The sequence below is a fragment of the Rutidosis leptorrhynchoides genome, chromosome 3, assembly GCF_046630445.1.
Source record: "Rutidosis leptorrhynchoides isolate AG116_Rl617_1_P2 chromosome 3, CSIRO_AGI_Rlap_v1, whole genome shotgun sequence".
Lineage (NCBI taxonomy): Eukaryota > Viridiplantae > Streptophyta > Magnoliopsida > Asterales > Asteraceae > Rutidosis > Rutidosis leptorrhynchoides.
Genome location: NC_092335.1, coordinates 579,684,963 through 579,699,650, shown reverse-complemented (window position 1 = coordinate 579,699,650; position 14,688 = coordinate 579,684,963). Strand labels below are relative to the sequence as shown.

Here is a 14,688-nt window from a genome sequence, read left to right as displayed (position 1 = left end):
TCTTTTCACTGAGTTTTCCGATATTGTTGACCACCGTTTGACCATCGTTGACCGGCGTTGACCAGCGTTGACCGAGTAATTGGACGAGTTAGACACCGATTACTCGTTTTCTTCTTCCAACTGAGTAATCGCCGATTACTCGGCCGAGTTGGCCGAGTTTTACAACCATGCTAAACATGTATCCAGTTGTTGATCGTCGTGTATCATAGTCTCCAGCGTAATCGGCGTCACAATATCCAGTTACGTGACATTCTTTTGTTTTCTTGTATAAAATGCCAAAGTTAATAGTGCCTTTGACATACCTTAAGTGTAGTGACCCGAACTTTTCCATGTTTATATATATTAATTGAGATTGATATTTACATGATTAAATGTTTCCAACATGTTAAGCAATCAAACTTGTTAAGACTTGATTAATTTAAATATGTTTCATATAGACAATTGACCACCCAAGTTGACCGGTGATTCACGAACGTTAAAACTTGTAAAAACTATATGATGACATATATATGGATATATATATAGTTAATATGATACTATGATAAGTAAACATATCATTAAGTATATTAACAATGAACTACATATGTAAAAACAAGACTACTAACTTAATGATTTTTAAACGAGACATATATGTAACGATTATCGTTGTAAAGACATTTAATGTATATATATCATATTAAGAGATATGCATACATGATAATATCATGATAATATAATAATTTAAAATCTCATTTGATATTATAAACATTGGGTTAACAACATTTAACAAGATCGTTAACCTAAAGGTTTCAAAACAACACTTACATGTAACGACTAACGATGACTTAACGACTCAGTTAAAATGTATATACATGTAGTGTTTTAATATGTATTTATACACTTTTGAAAGACTTCAATACACTTATCAAAATACTTCTACTTAACAAAAATGCTTACAATTACATCCTCGTTCAGTTTCATCAACAATTCTACTCGTATGCACCCGTATTCGTACTCGTACAATACACAGCTTTTAGATGTATGTACTATTGGTATATACACTCCAATGATCAGCTCTTAGCAGCCCATGTGAGTCACCTAACACATGTGGGAACCATCATTTGGCAACTAGCATGAAATATCTCATAAAATTACAAAAATATGAGTAATCATTCATGACTTATTTACATGAAAACAAAATTACATTTCCTTTATATCTAATCCATACACCAACGACCAAAAACACCTACAAACACTTTCATTCTTCAATTTTATTCATCTAATTGATCTCTCTCAAGTTCTATCTTCAAGTTCTAAGTGTTCTTCATATATTCTACAAGTTCTAGTTACATAAAATCAAGAATACTTTCAAGTTTGCTAGCTCACTTCCAATCTTGTAAGGTGATCATCCAACCTCAAGAAATCTTTGTTTCTTACAGTAGGTTATCATTCTTATACAAGGTAATAATCATATTCAAACTTTGGTTCAATTTCTATAACTATAACAATCTTATTTCAAGTGATGATCTTACTTGAACTTGTTTTCGTGTCATGATTCTGCTTCAAGAACTTCGAGCCATCCAAGGATCTGTTGAAGCTAGATCCATTTTTTTCTTTTCCAGTAGGTTTATCCAAGGAACTTAAGGTAGTAATGATGTTCATAACATCATTCGATTCATACATATAAAGCTATCTTATTCGAAGGTTTAAACTTGTAATCACTAGAACATAGTTTAGTTAATTCTAAACTTGTTCGCAAACAAAAGTTAATCCTTCTAACTTGAATTTTAAAATCAACTAAACACATGTTCTATATCTATATGATATGCTAACTTAATGATTTAAAACCTGGAAACACGAAAAATACCGTAAAACCGGATTTACGCCGTCGTAGTAACACCGCGGGCTGTTTTGGGTTAGTTAATTAAAAACTATGATAAACTTTGATTTAAAAGTTGTTATTCTGAGAAAATGATTTTTATTATGAACATGAAACTATATCCAAAAATTATGGTTAAACTCAAAGTGGAAGTATGTTTTCTAAAATGGTCATCTAGACGTCGTTCTTTCGACTGAAATGACTACCTTTACAAAAACGACTTGTAACTTATTTTTCCGACTATAAACCTATACTTTTTCTGTTTAGATTCATAAAATAGAGTTCAATATGAAACCATAGCAATTTGATTCACTCAAAACGGATTTAAAATGAAGAAGTTATGGGTAAAACAAGATTGGATAATTTTTCTCATTTTAGCTACGTGAAAATTGGTAACAAATCTATTCCAACCATAACTTAATCAACTTGTATTGTATATTATGTAATCTTGAGATACCATAGACACGTATACAATGTTTCGACCTATCATGTCGACACATCTATATATATTTCGGAACAACCATTGACACTCTATATGTGAATGTTGGAGTTAGCTATACAGGGTTGAGGTTGATTCCAAAATATATATAGTTTGAGTTGTGATCAATACTGAGATACGTATACACTGGGTCGTGGATTGATTCAAGATAATATTTATCGATTTATTTCTGTACATCTAACTGTGGACAACTAGTTGTAGGTTACTAACGAGGACAGCTGACTTAATAAACTTAAAACATCAAAATATATTAAAAATGTTGTAAATATATTTTGAACATACTTTGATATATATGTATATATTGTTATAGGTTCGTGAATCAACCAGTGGCCAAGTCTTACTTCCCGATGAAGTAAAAATCTGTGAAAGTGAGTTATAGTCCCACTTTTAAAATCTAATATTTTTGGGATGAGAATACATGCAGGTTTTATAAATGATTTACAAAATAGACACAAGTACGTGAAACTACATTCTATGGTTGAATTATCGAAATCGAATATGCCCCTTTTTATTAAGTCTGGTAATCTAAGAATTAGGGAACAGACACCCTAATTGACGCGAATCCTAAAGATAGATCTATTGGGCCTAACAAACCCCATCCAAAGTACCGGATGCTTTAGTACTTCGAAATTTATATCATATCCGAAGAGTGTCCCGGAATGATGGGGATATTCTTATATATGCATCTTGTTAATGTCGGTTACCAGGTGTTCACCATATGAATGATTTTTATCTCTATGTATGGGATGTGTATTGAAATATGAAATCTTGTGGTCTATTATTATGATTTGATATATATAGGTTAAACCTATAACTCACCAACATTTTTGTTGACGTTTTAAGCATATTTATTCTCAGGTGATTATTAAGAGCTTCCGCTGTCGCATACTTAAATAAGGACGAGATTTGGAGTCCATGCTTGTATGATATTGTGTAAAAACTGCATTCAAGAAACTTATTTTGTTGTAACATATTTGTATTGTAAACCATTATGTAATGGTCGTGTGTAAACAGGATATTTTAGATTATCATTATTTGATAATCTACGTAAAGCTTTTTAAAACCTTTATCTATGAATAAAGGTTATGGTTTGTTTTAAAAATGAATGCAGTCTTTGAAAAACGTCTCATATAGAGGTCAAAACCTCGCAACGAAATCAATTAATATGGAACGTTTTTTAATCAATAAGAACGGGACATTTCAGATGTGGGCTCGATGTTGTAAAACTTGGTTTTATTGTGGAAATAATTTAATTTTACTTATATTGACATGTTGTAAAAAGGGTTCGTTTGAAAGTGTCGGGAAGCGGGTTTTTCGCTCACGTAAGTTGAGCACGAGGAGCAGTAACTGGCAGTTCATTGGGACGCCATCCCAAATGTTTGGACGCCGTCCTGGCCTTCAGAGCTGGACGCCGTCCAGATAGCTGGACGCCGTCCAGATGAACTGATCCAATTTTTATTTTATTTTTGGGCGTGTTTTTGGTATAACGAGGTTTGGGTCGTTACACCAATCAATGACGCCAAGGTCGTCACCAACTTCCTGAAGAGACTCTTATGCCGATTTGGAGCTCCCCGCGCTATAATAAGTGATAGAGGCACACACTTCTACAATACTCAATTTATGAAGGTGATGCAACAATACGGAGTTACCCACAAAATGTCCACAGCCTATCATCCGCAAACTAACGGACAAGCAGAGGTCACCAACAGAGCACTCAAGAGAACTCTAGAAGGCACCGTTGGCCATCATGGAAATAAATGGGCCGAGAAACTAGACGATGCTCTGTGGGCATTCCGGACTGCTTACAAGAATCCTCTAGGAACTACACCCTACCACATGATCTATGGAAAAGCCTGTCACCTTCTGCTAGAACTAGAATACAAAGCTCTCTGGGCACTGAAGACCTGCAACCTCGACCCCTCAGTAACCGCTAAGCATCGTAAGATGCAGATAAATGAACTCGCTGAATTAAGAGACCAAGCGTACGAGACATCATATATCTACAGGGAACGAACGATGCTGACACATGATGCAAAATTGATTCCTACAAAGTTCACTCCTGGAGATAAAGTTCTGCTCTTTAATTCTCGATTCAAGAAGTTCGCTGGAAAAATTAGATCAAGATGGAGTGGGCCATACAAAGTTATACATGGTTTTCCACACGGAGCCGTGGAATTAGAAAGACCGATTAACCACGTCTGCAAAAACGGAAATAATTTTTAGGCAATAAAATAATGTTGTGAATAGTGAGAGGGTGTTTTCAATTGATATGTATCTCCTTCTACTTTATTCTACTTTATCTACAAAACTAATATTACGTCATTCATATTTAAAAAAAAAATAAATCCTAGATGTCAAAACAACAGCCCTTGGATTCAAGAAATGGCTTTAATCTGGTATGTTGAAATATAAACATACGTAACTAACTGGATAATACATCACTAACCCTGACTCCTCGGTGAATTCAATTCAATACCGAACAAAAATTTCTGAGAAAAACTTCACCATACCAAATCAAAAACGGTCAACGTACAAACCCTAATTGCTTATTCGAATTTTGAATAAATCCATGAATACAATCCCTAATTGCTTAACCCTAATTGCTCACCGATAATCAATCTTTTCGATGTTTAATACTTGAAATGCTCAGAAGTTGATTATTCACCGATGACGTATTCATAGCCTATATAAAGGAAGTTAATCAAGGTAAGTATATTTATGAATTAGGGTTTTAATTCTTCATATCTGATATTTTCTTAAGATATGGAATTCAGAACCTACCTTTTAAGGTTAATTGAAAAGTTAGTGTGTGAACTTAACTATGATAAGAAGTAATTGTAATCTTTATAAATCGAAATAGGTAATTCATAGTTGTACAGAGCACTTTTTCCATACATCATTTAACTGTTGCATAGTTTGATCATCTAGGATGGTGAATCAAAGTAAATCTTTGTACATAATTTGTATGGCTCCCATTTGCTTGCTGATAATGTATTTAATCCACCCTTTTCGGTCTGAGTGGTATATGGCTTCTGTGTTGTTAATATTGTTGGAAGCTTTGACGAGCCCAACACACCCACTATAGAGGATCTAGACTATACTAGACTCACTACACCAACACTTTGACGTTGATTAGCCTTTAATTTTATAAATCCTTAGTGCACAATAATACTTAGGCGACAGTGTCGACCATATATCGTTCAGGCGGTATAACCGACCATATATCACTTAGGCGGCAGAGCCGACCATATAATAAAAATAACACAAGTGCACTAAGAACTTAAACACAAACTAAGGCTTAATCGGGAAACTTAACAAAGAACACTTTTATTAATACAAAATGTAATTACAATATTACTCACTCACCACACTTTCTTTCTACTCGCTACTTGTAAGCGTTCTTTCTCTAACTCACTCTTTTCTCACTTCTTCACAACTCTCACAACTTCACACAACACAAATGAAATCTCCTCCCATATTTATACTACTCCATGGAACATTCTAGAACCTAGATATTTCCATGGATATATAAATATCTAGATATTTCTACAACCTACAAATATCTAGATTTTTCTTTTACATTTCAATTTCTAGATTTTTCTCTCATATTCTAATATCTAGATATTTTCTTATACATATTAATATCTAGTTATTTTACCCATATACATTTACTAATTCCATATTATTCTAAATTTGCATTGTATTTTAACACTCCCCCTCAATGCAAATTTTCTTCCAACGATGTCTTGCAGACCATTCCAAGTGCTTCTCTGAATTTTTCAAACTTTGATTTACTTAGGCTCTTGGTGAATATATCTGCAACATGTTCATCTGTCTTTGTTGGCACCATCTTGATTTTTCCTTCAAGGACCTTCTCACGAACATAGTGATAGTGCACTTCTATATGTTTTGTTCTTGCATGAAAGACTGGATTTTCTGCTAGTCGTATAGCTGATAGGTTATCGCAGAAAAGCTTTACTTGATAATCTGTTGATTGATGAAGATCTTCCATTAGTTGCTTCAACCACATAATTTCTTGTGTTGCTGATGCTGCCGATCGATATTCTGCTTCAGTGCTTGACAAGGATACTGTTGGTTGTCTCTTGCTGCACCATGATATTACTCCCGATCCAAGACTAAACATCAAGGTTGTAAAACTCGCGACTCGGGGAGTACTCGGCCGGAGGTTTTTAAGGAGTAATCGGCTACTCGGGGAGAACTCGGAGGAGTACTCGGATGTTGACTTTTGTTGACTTTTCTAATATAACTAAATATTTTCAATATATTATTAGCTATAAACAAACATTTTATAAATATATATGTTAAATATATAAAATTTTATAAATATATATGTTAAATATGTAAAGTTTAGTTACATATAAATATTTGTTTTAATTGGAGGGGTTAGATTTGTATCTATTTGATAATGAAGAAGAAAGAAAAACTAAACTTAAGGTGTTAAAATCTATAACAGTTAAACTTTAGGGGGTTTAAATGTAAATTAAAAAATAATAAAATGAGTGTTATTTTAGAAACCCTAATCAATCAGCCGCATCATTCTTCACCTAACGCTACATCTTCCCTTCTTCTTCTTCTTCAACCTTAGCTCATTCACCAAACCCTAAATTATTTGTTTAAGAGTCTTCATGAATGGAAATCGAGACATTACAGGTATGTTCCTTCAATTCGTTCTTTCTAAACAAACAAACACATCAAATCGTCTCCTGTTTTCCTTCATCTTTTCACTGAGTTTTACGATATTGTTGACCATCGTTTGACCACCGTTGACCGGCGTTGACCAGCGTTGACCGAGTAATTGGACGAGTTAGACACCGATTACTCGTTTTGTTCTTCCAACTGAGTAATCGCCGATTACTCGGCCGAGTTGGCCGAGTTTTACAACCATGCTAAACATGTATCCAGTTGTTGATCGTCGTGTATCATAGTCTCCAGCGTAATCGGCGTCACAATATCCAGTTACGTGACATTCTTTTGTTTTCTTGTATAAAATGCCAAAGTTAATAGTGCCTTTGACATACCTTAAGTGTAGTGACCCGAACTTTTCCATGTTTATATATATTAATTGAGATTGATATTTACATGATTAAATGTTTCCAACATGTTAAGCAATCAAACTTGTTAATACTTGATTAATTGAAATATGTTTCATATAGACAATTGACCACCCAAGTTGACCGGTGATTCACGAACGTTAAAACTTGTAAAAACTATATGATGACATATATATGGATATATATATATATAGTTAACATGATACTATGATAAGTAAACATATCATTAAGTATATTAACAATGAACTACATATATAAAAACAAGATTACTAACTTAATGATTTTTAAACGAGACATATATGTAACGATTATCGTTGTAAAGACATTTAATGTATATATATCATATTAAGAGATATTCATACATGATAATATCATGATAATATAATAATTTAAAATCTCATTTGATATTATAAACATTGGGTTAACAACATTTAACAAGATCGTTAACCTAAAGGTTTCAAAACAACACTTACATGTAACGACTAACGATGACTTAACGACTCAGTTAAAATGTATATACATGTAGTGTTTTAATATGTATTTATACACTTTTGAAAGACTTCAATACACTTATCAAAATACTTCTACTTAACAAAAATGCTTACAATTACATCCTCGTTCAGTTTCATCAACAATTCTACTCGTATGCACCCGTATTCGTACTCGTACAATACACAGCTTTTAGATGTATGTACTATTGGTATATACACTCCAATGATCAGCTCTTAGCAGCCCATGTGAGTCACCTAACACATGTGGGAACCATAATTTGGCAACTAGCATGAAATATCTCATAAAATTACAAAAATATGAGTAATCATTCATACTCATTCATGACTTATTTACATGAAAACAAAATTACATATCCTTTATATCTAATCCATACACCAACGACCAAAAACACCTACAAACACTTTCATTCTTCAATTTTCTTCATCTAATTGATCTCTCTCAAGTTCTATCTTCATGTTCTAAGTGTTCTTCATATATTCTATAAGTTCTAGTTACATAAAATCAAGAATACTTTCAAGTTTGCTAGCTCACTTCCAATCTTGTAAGGTGATCATCCAACCTCAAGAAATCTTTGTTTCTTACAGTAGGTTATCATTCTAATACAAGGTAATAATCATATTCAAACTTTGGTTCAATTTCTATAACTATAACAATCTTATTTCAAGTGATGATCTTACTTGAACTTGTTTTCGTGTCATGATTCTGCTTCAAGAACTTCGAGCCATCCAAGGATCCGTTGAAGCTAGATCCATTTTTCTCTTTTCCAGTAGGTTTATCCAAGGAACTTAAGGTAGTAATGATGTTCATAACATCATTCGATTCATATATATAAAACTATCTTATTCGAAGGTTTAAACTCGTAATCACTAGAACATAGTTTAGTTAATTCTAAACTTGTTCGCAAACAAAAGTTAATCCTTCTAACTTGACTTTTAAAATTAACTAAACACATGTTCTATATCTATATGATATGCTAACTTAATGATTTAAAACCTGGAAACACGAAAAACACCGTAAAACTGGATTTACGCCGTCGTAGTAACACCGCGGGCTGTTTTGGGTTAGTTAATTAAAAACTATGATAAACTTTGATTTAAAAGTTGTAATTCTGAGAAAATGATTTTTATTATGAACATGAAACTATATCCAAAAATTATGGTTAAACTCAAAGTGGAAGTATGTTTTCTAAAATGGTCATCTAGACGTCGTTCTTTCGACTGAAATGACTACCTTTACAAAAACGACTTGTAACTTATTTTTCCGACTATAAACCTATACTTTTCTGTTTAGATTCATAAAATAGAGTTCAATATGAAACCATAGCAATTTGATTCACTCAAAACGGATTTAAAATGAAGAAGTTATGGGTAAAACAAGATTGGATAATTTTTCTCATTTTAGCTACGTGAAAATTGGTAACAAATCTATTCCAACCATAACTTAATCAACTTGTATTGTATATTATGTAATCTTGAGATACCATAGACACGTATACAATGTTTCGACCTATCATGTCGACACATCTATATATATTTCGGAACAACCATAGACACTCTATATGTGAATGTTGGAGTTAGCTATACAGGGTTGAGGTTGATTCCAAAATATATATAGTTTGAGTTGTGATCAATACTGAGATACGTATACACTGGGTCGTGGATTGATTCAAGATAATATTTATCGATTTATTTCTGTACATCTAACTGTGGACAACTAGTTATAGGTTACTAACGAGGACAGCTGACTTAATAAACTTAAAACATCAAAATATATTAAAAGTGTTGTAAATATATTTTGAACATACTTTAATATATATGTATATATTGTTATAGGTTCGTGAATCAACAGTGGCCAAGTCTTACTTCCCGACGAAGTAAAAATCTGTGAAAGTGAGTTATAGTCCCACTTTTAAAATCTAATATTTTTGGGATGAGAATACATGCAGGTTTTATAAATGATTTATAAAATAGACACAAGTACGTGAAACTACATTCTATGGTTGAATTATCGAAATCGAATATGCCCCTTTTTATTAAGTCTGGTAATCTAAGAATTAGGGAACAGACACCCTAATTGACGCGAATCCTAAAGATAGATCTATCGGGCCCAACAAGCCACATCCAAGGTACCTGATGTTTTAGTACTTCGAAATTTATATCATATCCGAAGGGTGTCCAAAATTATGGGGATATTCTTATATATGCATCTTGTTAATGTCGGTTACCAGGTGTTCACCATATGAATGATTTTTATCTCTATGTATGGGATGTGTATTGAAATATGAAATCTTGTTGTCTATTATTATGATTTGATATATATAGGTTAAACCTATAACTCACCAACATTTTTGTTGACGTTTTAAGCATGTTTATTCTCAGGTGATTATTAAGAGCTTCCGCTGTCGCATACTTAAATAAGGACGAGATTTGGAGTCCATGCTTGTATGATATTGTGTAAAAACTGCATTCAAGAAACTTATTTTGTTGTAACATATTTGTATTGTAAACCATTATGTAATGGTCGTGTGTAAACAGGATATTTTAGATTATCATTATTTGATAATCTACGTAAAGCTTTTTAAACCTTTATTGATGAAATAAAGGTTATGGTTTGTTTTAAAATGAATGCAGTCTTTGAAAAACGTCTCATATAGAGGTCAAAACCTCGCAACGAAATTAATTAATATGGAACGTTTTTAATCAATAAGAACGGGACATTTCAGTTGGTATCCAAGTGTTGGTCTTAGAGAACCAGAATTTTACATTAGTGTGTCTTATCCAGTTTGTTAGGATGCATTAGTGAGTCTGGACTTCGACCGTGTTTACTTGAAAAATGATTGCTTAACAAATTTTGTTGAAAACTATATATTTTTAACATGTGAATATTATGTGATATATTAATCTCTTAACGCGTTTGATATTATGTGATAGATGTCTACCTCTAGAACAAGTCCCATTGACTCACCTAATAATAATGAAGAGTCAAATGTAAATTGGAATGATTCGTGGACTGATTCACAAGTTCCCGAAGAGGAACCGGAAGAAGAGTCGGAACCGGAAGAAGAATCGGAACCGGAAGAAGAATCGGAACCAGATGAAGAAATAGAACCGGTGGGGGAAATAATAAAACGGTTAAGTAAAAGAAAATCCTCAACCAACCGACCAAGGTTAATTATGGTCAATGGTGTTTCCGCCAAGGAAGCAAAATATTGGGAGGATTACCAATTCTCCGATGAATCGGATTCCGACGAGAATTCCGATGATGTTATAGAAATTACCCCAACTGAATTTAAAAAGGCAAAAGAAAATAATAAGGGAAAGGGCATAAAAATAGAGAAATCTAATTCCAACCCCGATGAACTTTATATGTATCGTCAACCCCCGAAGTCCTTAAGTTGTAACAATGACCCGGGAACCTCTAAACCACCAGGTTTTTCTAAACCAATGTGGAAAATTACGGCTCGTATTAGGGGAACATCATATATCCCTAGAAACTTGGTAAAACAAACCAAAACCGAAGAAGAAGAAACAAGCGAGTCGGAATAAGATAGTTGTATTCGTGTGGTGTAATATATGTAATATAGTGTGCTTATGCTTTATGATATATGTAAAAATTGCTTGTATTAATAAGTATTTTTTTTTATGAATCTAACTCTTGTCTATTTTACAGTATAAAAACACAAAATGGATAGACAACCCAATATTTTAAGAGACCTACCCGGAGACATGATTGATGAAATCTTGTCTAGAGTCGGTCAGAATTCTTCGGCACAACTATTTAAGGCGAGATCAGTTTGTAAGACATTCAAAGAACGTTCCAAGAATGCCTTGGTTTATAAAAGGCTTTCGTTCGAAAGATGGGGGATATCACATTGGGAAATCCATAAGTTACGATGTGTTTACTTTGACGCATATATTGCGGGGAACCCAAATGCTATTTTACGCAATGGGTTAAGAAATTATTTTGACTCAATATATCCGAATATTGGACTTCGTGATTTAGAAAAAGCGGCTAACATGCAACATAAAGAAGCATTTTATGCTTACGGATTAGTAATGTTCGCTTCTCACCAAAGTGAGAACAAGAACATCGGGCTACAACTATTAAAGAAAACGTTCCCACAAGTGACGGAGTCGGTAATTGGGGTAAGAAATGAGGTTTTTAGATTGTTACGGGACTGTTGGACATTACGTAACCCTCGTCCCTTTGACGACGTTACAACACGCTGTCTTATCAACGGCTATAACGGTTATGTTCCACAAGACCAAGGATGGGAAGTAATTGATGTTATGCGAGGTGTATATAAAATAGTTTATATTTTACTAGGAAAAACTATTAAATACGATACAATTTTACACAAGATATTTATTTATTTATAGAATGGATATACTTAAACCTTGCTACAACACTTATAGGCAGTGTACCTAATCGTTCAGTAGTGTAGTTTTTAGTAAGTCCGGTTCGTTCCATAGGGAAATCTTTAAACAAAGCTCAACGCTATATTAGTTTACTTTTATAAAAATACAAATATATATATAAGTAATATTATTATTATAAAGGGGGGTTTTTACCGTTTAATGACCGGTTTGTCGATTTTAAGACTTTAGTCGCAGTTAAAACCTAATGTAAAATATAAAATAAATACAAGACTTAAATTAAAGCGTAAAGTAAATAACGATAATGAAATTGCGAATAATAAAAGTGCGATAAAATAAACTTGCGATAATTAAAAAGTACGATAATTAAAAGTGCGATTAAATAACAATAAATAAAAGTGCGATAATTAGAAGTGCAATTAAATATAAAATAAAGGAAATTAAATATGAAATAAAAGAATTATGATTATTTAAACTTCCGTAATCATGATGTTTAACGTGTTGATTTTAGTTTTATGCCCATGGGTTAATTGTCCTTTGTCCTGGATTATTTAATATGTCCGTCTGGTTTTTGTCCATAACAGTTCATCAGTCATAAATATAAAATGCGAGTGTCCTCATCAAATTATTCTTTTACCCGAAGTTAAATATTCCAACTAATTGGGGATTCGAATTGTAACAAGGTTTTAATACTTTGTTTAATGAATACACCAGGTTATCGACTGCGTGTAAACCAAGGTTTTACTACTTTGTTAACAATTACACCAATTACCCTTGAATGTAATTTCACCCCTGTTTTAATTATTCTAGTGGCTATTAATCCATTCCCGTGTCCGGTTAAATGAACGATTATTCGTACATATAAATACCCCGCCCATCGTGTCCGATCGAGTGTATATGGTAATTTATAGGGACGCCCAATTGTAAATCTTTATATTAACATTAACAAACTTTCATTTAGTTAAACAAATATAAAGCCCATTAATAGCCCATAGTCTAATTTCCACAAGTGTCGTTCTTTTGTCCAAACCCCAATTATGGTACAAAGCCCAATTACCCAATTTTAGTAATTAGCCCAACATCATGATTACTTCGTTTTAAATAAGCATAATAATAACTTAGCTACGAGACATTAATATAAAAAGGTTGAACATAACTTACAATGATTAAAAATAGCGTAGCGTTACACGGACAGAATTTTGACTTACACCCTTACAATATTCGCTAACATACCCTTATTATTAGGATTTAAAATTAAAATTAAAATTAAAATATAAATTATATATATATATATTACGTATATATTGAGAGAGAGATAGAAATAGAATATGAAATTTTGATCAGAATTCGGTTTGCTTTATAGCCAGAGTTGAAATTTGGGGCTCCGCGACTCGCGGCAAAATCCCCTTCAAACTCCGCGAGTCGCGGAGGTTAATTTTACAGCTCAGTCCTTGGAGTTTTCTCTGCCGACGGTTTTTAATATATATATATAATATATATATAATTAATATAATTAATTATATATTATATTTATATACATAGTTAACTTGTAATTTTTAGTCCGTTGCGTCGAGCGTTAAGAGTTGACTCTGGTCCCGGTTCCGGATTTTCGAACGTCCTTGCGTACAATTTTATATTTTGTACTTTGCGTTTTGAATCTTGTACTCTTGTAATTTCGAGACGTTTCTTATCAATAATTGGAACCTTTTTGATTGTCTTTTGTACTTTTGAGCTTTTTGGTCGTTTGCGTCTTCAATTCGTCGAATCTGTCTTTTGTCTTCACCTTTTATTATTTAAACGAATATCACTTGTAAATAGAACAATTGCAACTAAAAGCTTGTCTTTCTTGAGGAATAATGCTATGAAATATATGTTCGTTTTTAGCATTATCAAATATTCCCACACTTGAGCGTTGCTTGTCCTCAAGCAATATTGTCTTGAAATACTAGAATCACTTCTTTATTCTTCACACTTTGTACATCAGTGATTTCTATACGGCGGTATAAACAATGGTAGTAACGATATGGTTTACAGTCCCACATGACTATAAAAATTTAGATCCATTAAGGAAATTGGATCTTTATGAAAACATTTGATCTTTTGAAATCTAGTTTTTACCCTAGATAAGTTTTCCGGAATAACCCTTTACCGGTGTTTGCAAAATATTTTTGTGGGTTTGGTGGGTTTCAGATTTGAAAATTTTAGCTCAAAACTTGCGGTTTTGTGTCACCCACTTGCTAACCTTGTATTTGGAAAGCAACACGTCCAGTTTACTTGTCCCGTATATTACCTTTCGGTAAACTACCGTCCGGTTGAAAGGAAAGCGTTGAACAAGCAACTGTTAAGGCAATGTCCCGTGACATGCTTTTG

General features: G+C 32.9%; 1 long non-coding RNA gene across 2 annotated transcripts in view; it reads left to right on the top strand.

The window, feature by feature from the left end:
- Positions 1-4,825: 4,825 nt before the first annotated feature.
- LOC139898699 (uncharacterized) overlaps positions 4,826-14,688 on the top strand; it is a 39,591-nt gene continuing 29,728 nt past the window's right edge. For both annotated transcript variants that reach the window (XR_011777102.1, XR_011777103.1), the window contains exon 1: positions 4,826-5,063. This is a non-coding gene — a long non-coding RNA (uncharacterized lncRNA). The remainder of the gene's footprint in view (positions 5,064-14,688) is intronic.